This window comes from Arachis hypogaea, chromosome 5 (genome assembly GCF_003086295.3).
Source record: "Arachis hypogaea cultivar Tifrunner chromosome 5, arahy.Tifrunner.gnm2.J5K5, whole genome shotgun sequence".
Taxonomy (NCBI): Eukaryota; Viridiplantae; Streptophyta; class Magnoliopsida; order Fabales; family Fabaceae; genus Arachis; species Arachis hypogaea.
The window spans coordinates 35,999,945-36,006,430 of NC_092040.1; positions in this window are offsets into that span (position 1 = coordinate 35,999,945).

The window sequence follows — 6,486 nt, forward strand, 5'->3', positions numbered from 1 at the left end:
GGACAAGAACAAAAAGAAGCAGCGGTCAAAGAAACCCAAAAACTATTGAGTGCAGGTTTCATAAAGGAGATCCAGTTTACGTCATAGTTGGCAAATGTGGTCATGGTAAAGAAGACCTCTAGCAAGTGACGTTTGTGCATTGACTTCACAGATCTAAACAAGGCTTGCCTAAAGGATTCATATCCCCTGCCGAATATTGAGAAATTGGTAGATAGTACATTGAGTTTTAAAGTTTTGAACTTTATGGATGCTTATTCAAACTATAATCAGATACAAATACATATTGAAGATTAGGATAAAACCGCATTTATAACTGATCATGGCAATTTTTTTTACAAAGTAATGCCTTTTGGTCTTAAGAATGTAGGAGCAACATACCAGAGGTTGATGGACAAGATTTTCTAAAATCAAATCGGTCGAAACATGGATGTGTATGTTGATGACATGGTTGTCAAATCAGAAACTGAAAGCAGACACCGCTTCAACCTCGAGGAAATTTTCCAACTGCTCAGGAGATACAATATAAGATTGATTCCTGAGAAGTTTACATTTGGAGTTCAAGGAGGCAAATTTCTTGGTTCCATGTTAACCCATCAGGGAATTGGGGCAAACCTAGAGAAGTGCCAATCTACAACATAAATGAAATATCCACGCATAATCAAAGACGTGCAACAACTGACTGGATGTAACACCCTAACTTTTAGCAACTCATGATCGTACTAGAAGTCCGAGCGCTACTTACCTCTATTCCTTCAATTATAAACTATGTTTATTTAATATTGTGCCTTTGTGAATACGAACCGAAATTTTAATTAAGAAAACAAAAAGTTTTTACTTTTAATCACTTAATCACAAAGATATATTCACATAGCTTTATATACATAGACTTATTTCATGATTCTCAAATACAAGTCTTATCCCCTCTAAAAACTAAAAACACTAAACGACAAGGGGAAAATAAAATCTAACAACTCAACTTGTGAAGATAATCTTTTATGCTCTTGTAGCTCCACACTAAACCTTTGCACCTATAGCTGAGAGAGATGGAGATAGGGGTAAGAACTGGAGAGTTCTTAGTAGGGTCAGGGTAGTTAGTTAAGTTTGTTTTATTATGTTCTAAGTAAATAACAACAGTCAACAAAGTATAATCTAACTCAGCAATTACAGAACATAGAATCCAATCATAAGCACACACAATCATAGAAAACACAATCACAAACAAATATGCACAAACAAGGATGATGCATGTCTAATCTTATCGCAGGCCATGAGCTCATGTGTCGGTTGCCTACCTGCTCCCAACATTACTTGGGCACGAGTCCCAGATATGACTTTTCAGATACATACAGAGTGCATATAAGTCTTACGGCCAGGCTGCATACAGTGTGACTTTTAAATGTATTATAATATGCTTACATCTGGAAAACAGTTCTCAGTGTGTGGGCATCCCCACTATACATTTGGCACTAAGGCTCGAGCAAGGTCGCATCTGCTCTCTTGTGGCAGATAGTCTTTTAAAGCTTTTTCTTTATCTTTTTCCTCTGCTCTCCTGTGGTAGATATCTCTTTAGTTAATACATTTTTTTCTTTTTTGTGCTCTGCTCTCCTGTGACATAAATTCGTTAGGTTCTTTTAATCTTTGTTCTTTGCTCTCCTATGGCAGAGATTCTTTAATATTTTCTTTCCTTTTCTTTTCTTTTTTCTTCTTTTCTTTCCTATCATTCCATAATATAATTTATCTTCGCATTATTCTCTCGTCTTTCTCTAAGTGTCTTATGGAAAAGAATTATAAATTACTTTAAATTAGTTTGCGTTCTCTAAAACTTTTAAGATCGCTCTGTTTGCTCTTCTATGACTTATAATAATATTAATAATATCTTTACTAGATAATATTCTTAATAAGATAATAATAACAATAATATAAATGAGATATTTTAAATAGTAAATAAATAATATATATATCTTCTCTTAAAATTTAGTTTATAAAACCTTATTTTAAACTTTTATTAATTACTTTTTGTTGAGTTAAGAAATTAACTAAATTAATTAGTGATGACAAACATTATTTTTAGGCAAAATAAATAATTAGCGTTGATTAATTATAATTGCATATTACTAATTATTTATTGTTGCAGGCCAAAATTCAATTTTATAGCACAAATAGAATGAAAAGCAAATAGCAAGGATGACGGGCTGAAAGCAAAAATAGAAGCCCAAAGAAAAGCAAAGAAATAAGTCATATGAGCCAAACAGGTTGCTTAATGGATATCCGATCCAAACCCAACTCAATTTCAAATCCATCCAATTAGATCTCACTTCCAAAGCAACGTCCCTCTTTTCATTTGTCTTTGTCAAATCACAGAAAAGTGAGAAAGAGAAAGAGAAAGCTTCTTCCCTAAGGTGATCATCAAAGAAGCAAGAAAGAGAAAGTCCAAGCTTGAGACGTAGAAGTCTAATAAGCAAATCCAAACCATATCAAGCTTAGGTTAAAGGTAATCCATTTCCTTTTACATGCAACACACTTTCTTCTCTTCATCTTCAACACTTTGCCACTCCGTTTTGAGCTATATGGAAAAGAGGATTTATGTTCTTCTCTGCTGTAAATCCACGGTCTCAAACATATCTTGGGACCAAGTTGGTTTTCAAGGGCTCAGATTTGATTTACCATTGAAAGACTTTTGTGGTTGCTGTTTTATGGATTTCGGTCAAGATGGAGAAGTCAGAAGCAAAGTTTCTACTATGAGGTTTAATGAGAAAAAGTGAGTTTGTGGGTTGGTGAAGCTCAAGGCTCAAGGAGTTGACCTAGGAAGAAGAACCGAGCAACATGCAAGGAGATAAAAGAAGACTTTCTACTCATTCAGAAGCAAGGAGAGAAAACCAGAGTTTGGTGAGTTGTGTTTTGCAAAGAAGTTCCTCTACTTGGATAATGCTTTCTTTCAAAGAAGCATTCGGTCAATACTGAAGAACTGTATCTGAGGTTTGCAAATCTAGTTTTGCACAAAGCGAAGAGACTGTTGATGAAGTTAATCTCCCTCATGTTTTACAGATTATGATGTGCTTTTCTATGTTTATCTTTCTGTAATTTTTTGTGTGAAAAGGCATATTGAGAGAGCTCAAGTAAAAGCCATGAGTGAAAAAAGGCTGAATGATACACTTGAGAGAAAAGCCTAGAGTTATTTTCAGATTTCTTTAGGTATGTCAATGTCTTGTATCTTATACCTGTGAGGTATCCCTTTCTTAGTTGGGTTAGCACTAAGAGTGAATAGTTAGGTATTAGCATAGCCAATGTCAAGTTAGATTAGAACTTGAGTGTGAAAGGATTGTGTCAATCCTGTGAAATTGGTGTATGTAATACTTTTAACTATAGTGAAAGCAACTAAACCAGAATACATGCTGGTGTTAGCTTTTCTCTTCTCTACTGTGTTCTGTTTTCTGATATTCATAAGACAAAAATAAATTGTCTCAAATTTTCGCTGCTGAGTACAAACAGAATCAGAATTGAAAGTTTGTTTTAAAAGGGTCATAACAGCAACTTAAAAGGAAGGCATAGATTCAACCCCCCTTCTCCAAGCCTACCACAACCTTCACTTTTTAAACTACGAACTTTTTAATATTCTATTTTTAACCTTAATATTTTATAAAATTATATTTGAACCCTCACTTATTTTCATATTTATAAAAATAACCCTAAACTTTTATAAAATATCCATTTTACCCCATACTCAATTTATTACCCAAAAACTTATATAATTACAAATTATACCTCAATTTTTATATACAAATACAATGTTACCCTTCAAAAATAAAGTTTAAATATTAATTTTCCTCTTATACCAAAACCAAAACCCGTAACCCTTTCCTTTCAAAATATTACTTGTATTTTAATCCGTTTTCGAGTCTTTCGCTTACCGATTTTTCTTAGCTTTTAATTTAATCTTTCAACCACCAAATCTCATCAATTTCCTCAAAATACCACATCACAATAGTCCCAAAAATATTAAAACAACTACAGCTAAGCTGTTCCTCATAGCCAAACCAACAAATCACAAGCAACAATAATAATTCAACATAAACTCATTCAAACTCAAATAATAATCAACAAAATTAACATTCACTTATCAAATTCACATTTAATTATTATAAAGTTATCAATCCTACCTCCGTGTAAAATCAAAATACTCGAAACTCCAGAGAAGCCTTCTGACTGAGCTACTGAAGGGGAAAACATCAGAAATTATCTGTGTCTTCTAAAACTCCAATTGGCCGAATTCGAGGGGAAGAGTAGCTATGTCACCGTCAATTTCTACAGGACAAAAGTAATGCTAACATGTAGAAGAGGAGGATACGAACACTTTTATCGGAATAGATTTTTTATTGAAGTTACGGATTAAAAAAATTAAAAAAAAAGAAAAGAGAAAAAACTCACGGTTTTCACGATGAAATTCGGCCTCTCTCTCTTTTGTTTGGATAGCATGCAAGTTTGGTTATTGCATAATCAATGTGCTTAATAGATTTGATGATGATTTGGGCAAAGGAAGAGTGGTTAGGTATCACTTACATTATATATATATATATATATATATATATATATATATATACAGGTGAATTCTACCCAACTCTCCCTAAAATAACATGTAAGTTACCCTTCATGATATGTCACACTTTAATTGGTTATTATCTTAACTATATTTAAGTTATTTTGTAATTTATTATTTGAAATGGGTAATTGTATAATTTTTTAAAATATTAAAATTCTACCCCTTAACTGCGATCTACTGCCTCTCACGCAATCTCTTTCTACAGTGCATTATTCCTTAACGAGTCGTTAAATTTTCATGGTTGGTAACTTTCTCGTTCTTCCAGTATAGCTAGCGCCGACTTCATTATTATCTCCTGTCCTTTCACTCAATTTTTTTTAGCCATAGATCACTCCTTACCAACATAATTAATGGTTAGTTCGGTTATTAAATTTTTTTCATTAAAAATAATATATAGAATATATATTTATATGTAAAATATAATATAATAAAATAAATCTATTCAAAAGTATAATTAAAATTAGGAATATACAAATATAATAATAAAATTTGTACTCTAAACAAGTAAACATATCTTTTATCATATATAAATTATTTAAAAAAATATAAATTATTAAAATTAATAACACAAATTTAAAATGATAAAATTCAATTTTCTTACAAGTATTTTTTATAGTATTTTTATTCTTTTAATTTTTAATTTATTAATATTTTAATATTTAATTAATGATTAAACAAATTATTTTCATGAGAAATTATTTTTTGTATAATCTTAAAAAAGAAACTAATATAACAGTTTAAAAATTAATATAAAAATGATATTTTAAATAAATAATAGTTAATATTAAAATTTTTAAATACAAAAGCAAATTGTATAGATATTCAAGATATAAATATGAAATACATGTTTAAAATAAATAAAGAAGACAAAAATAATTATTTATTTCTCATGAGTACTTCCATTTTATCTGTTTTATTTATTTTATGCATATATTTATATTTATCTTTTAAATATTTATACAAATTATTTTTGTATTTAAAAATTTTAATATTTATTTAAAATTTTATTTTTACGTTATTTTTTAAACTATTATATTAGTCTCTTCTCTAAAATAATACAAAAAATAATTTTTTATAAAAATAATTTGTTTAATCATTAATTAAATAATAAAGTATTAATAAATTATAAATTAAAAGAATAAAAATATTATAAAAAATACAGTAAAAAAGTTGGATTTTATTATTTTAAATTTGTATTATTAATTTTAATAATATATTTATTTTTAAATGATTTATGTATAATAAAAAATATGTTTATTTGGTTAGAGTACAAATTTTATTATTATATTTATATGTTTATAATTTTAATTATACTTTTAAATATTTTGAATAGATTTATTTTACATATGAATATATATTCCATCATGTAATTAAATAAAGATATATTTTTAATGAAAAAAATTTAATAACTAAACTAACCATTAATGATGTTGATGTTGGTAAGGAGTGATTCATGGCTAAAAAAGGGATTGAATGAGAGGACAAGATATAGAAATTAAGTCTGCGCTGGTTATACTGGAAAGAACGGAAGTTACGAGTCATGGAAATTCAACGATCCATTAAGGAATGATGCACTGTAGAAAGAAATTGCGTGAGAACGTGCTTCAATTAACGGGGTAGAATTTTAATATTTTAAGAAATTATATAATTACTCATCTCAAATAATAAATTATAAAATAATCCAATTATAGTTAAGATAATGACCAATTAAAGTGTGACACATCATGAAAGATAACTTATATGTTATTTTAGAGGGGGTTGGGTAGAATTTACCATATATATATATATATATATATATATATATATATATCCATTCCTTATATCTCGGCTGGCCAGTACCCATATTTGCCTTATTTCCCATGCATCCCTCCTTTCTCGGATTCACCCCT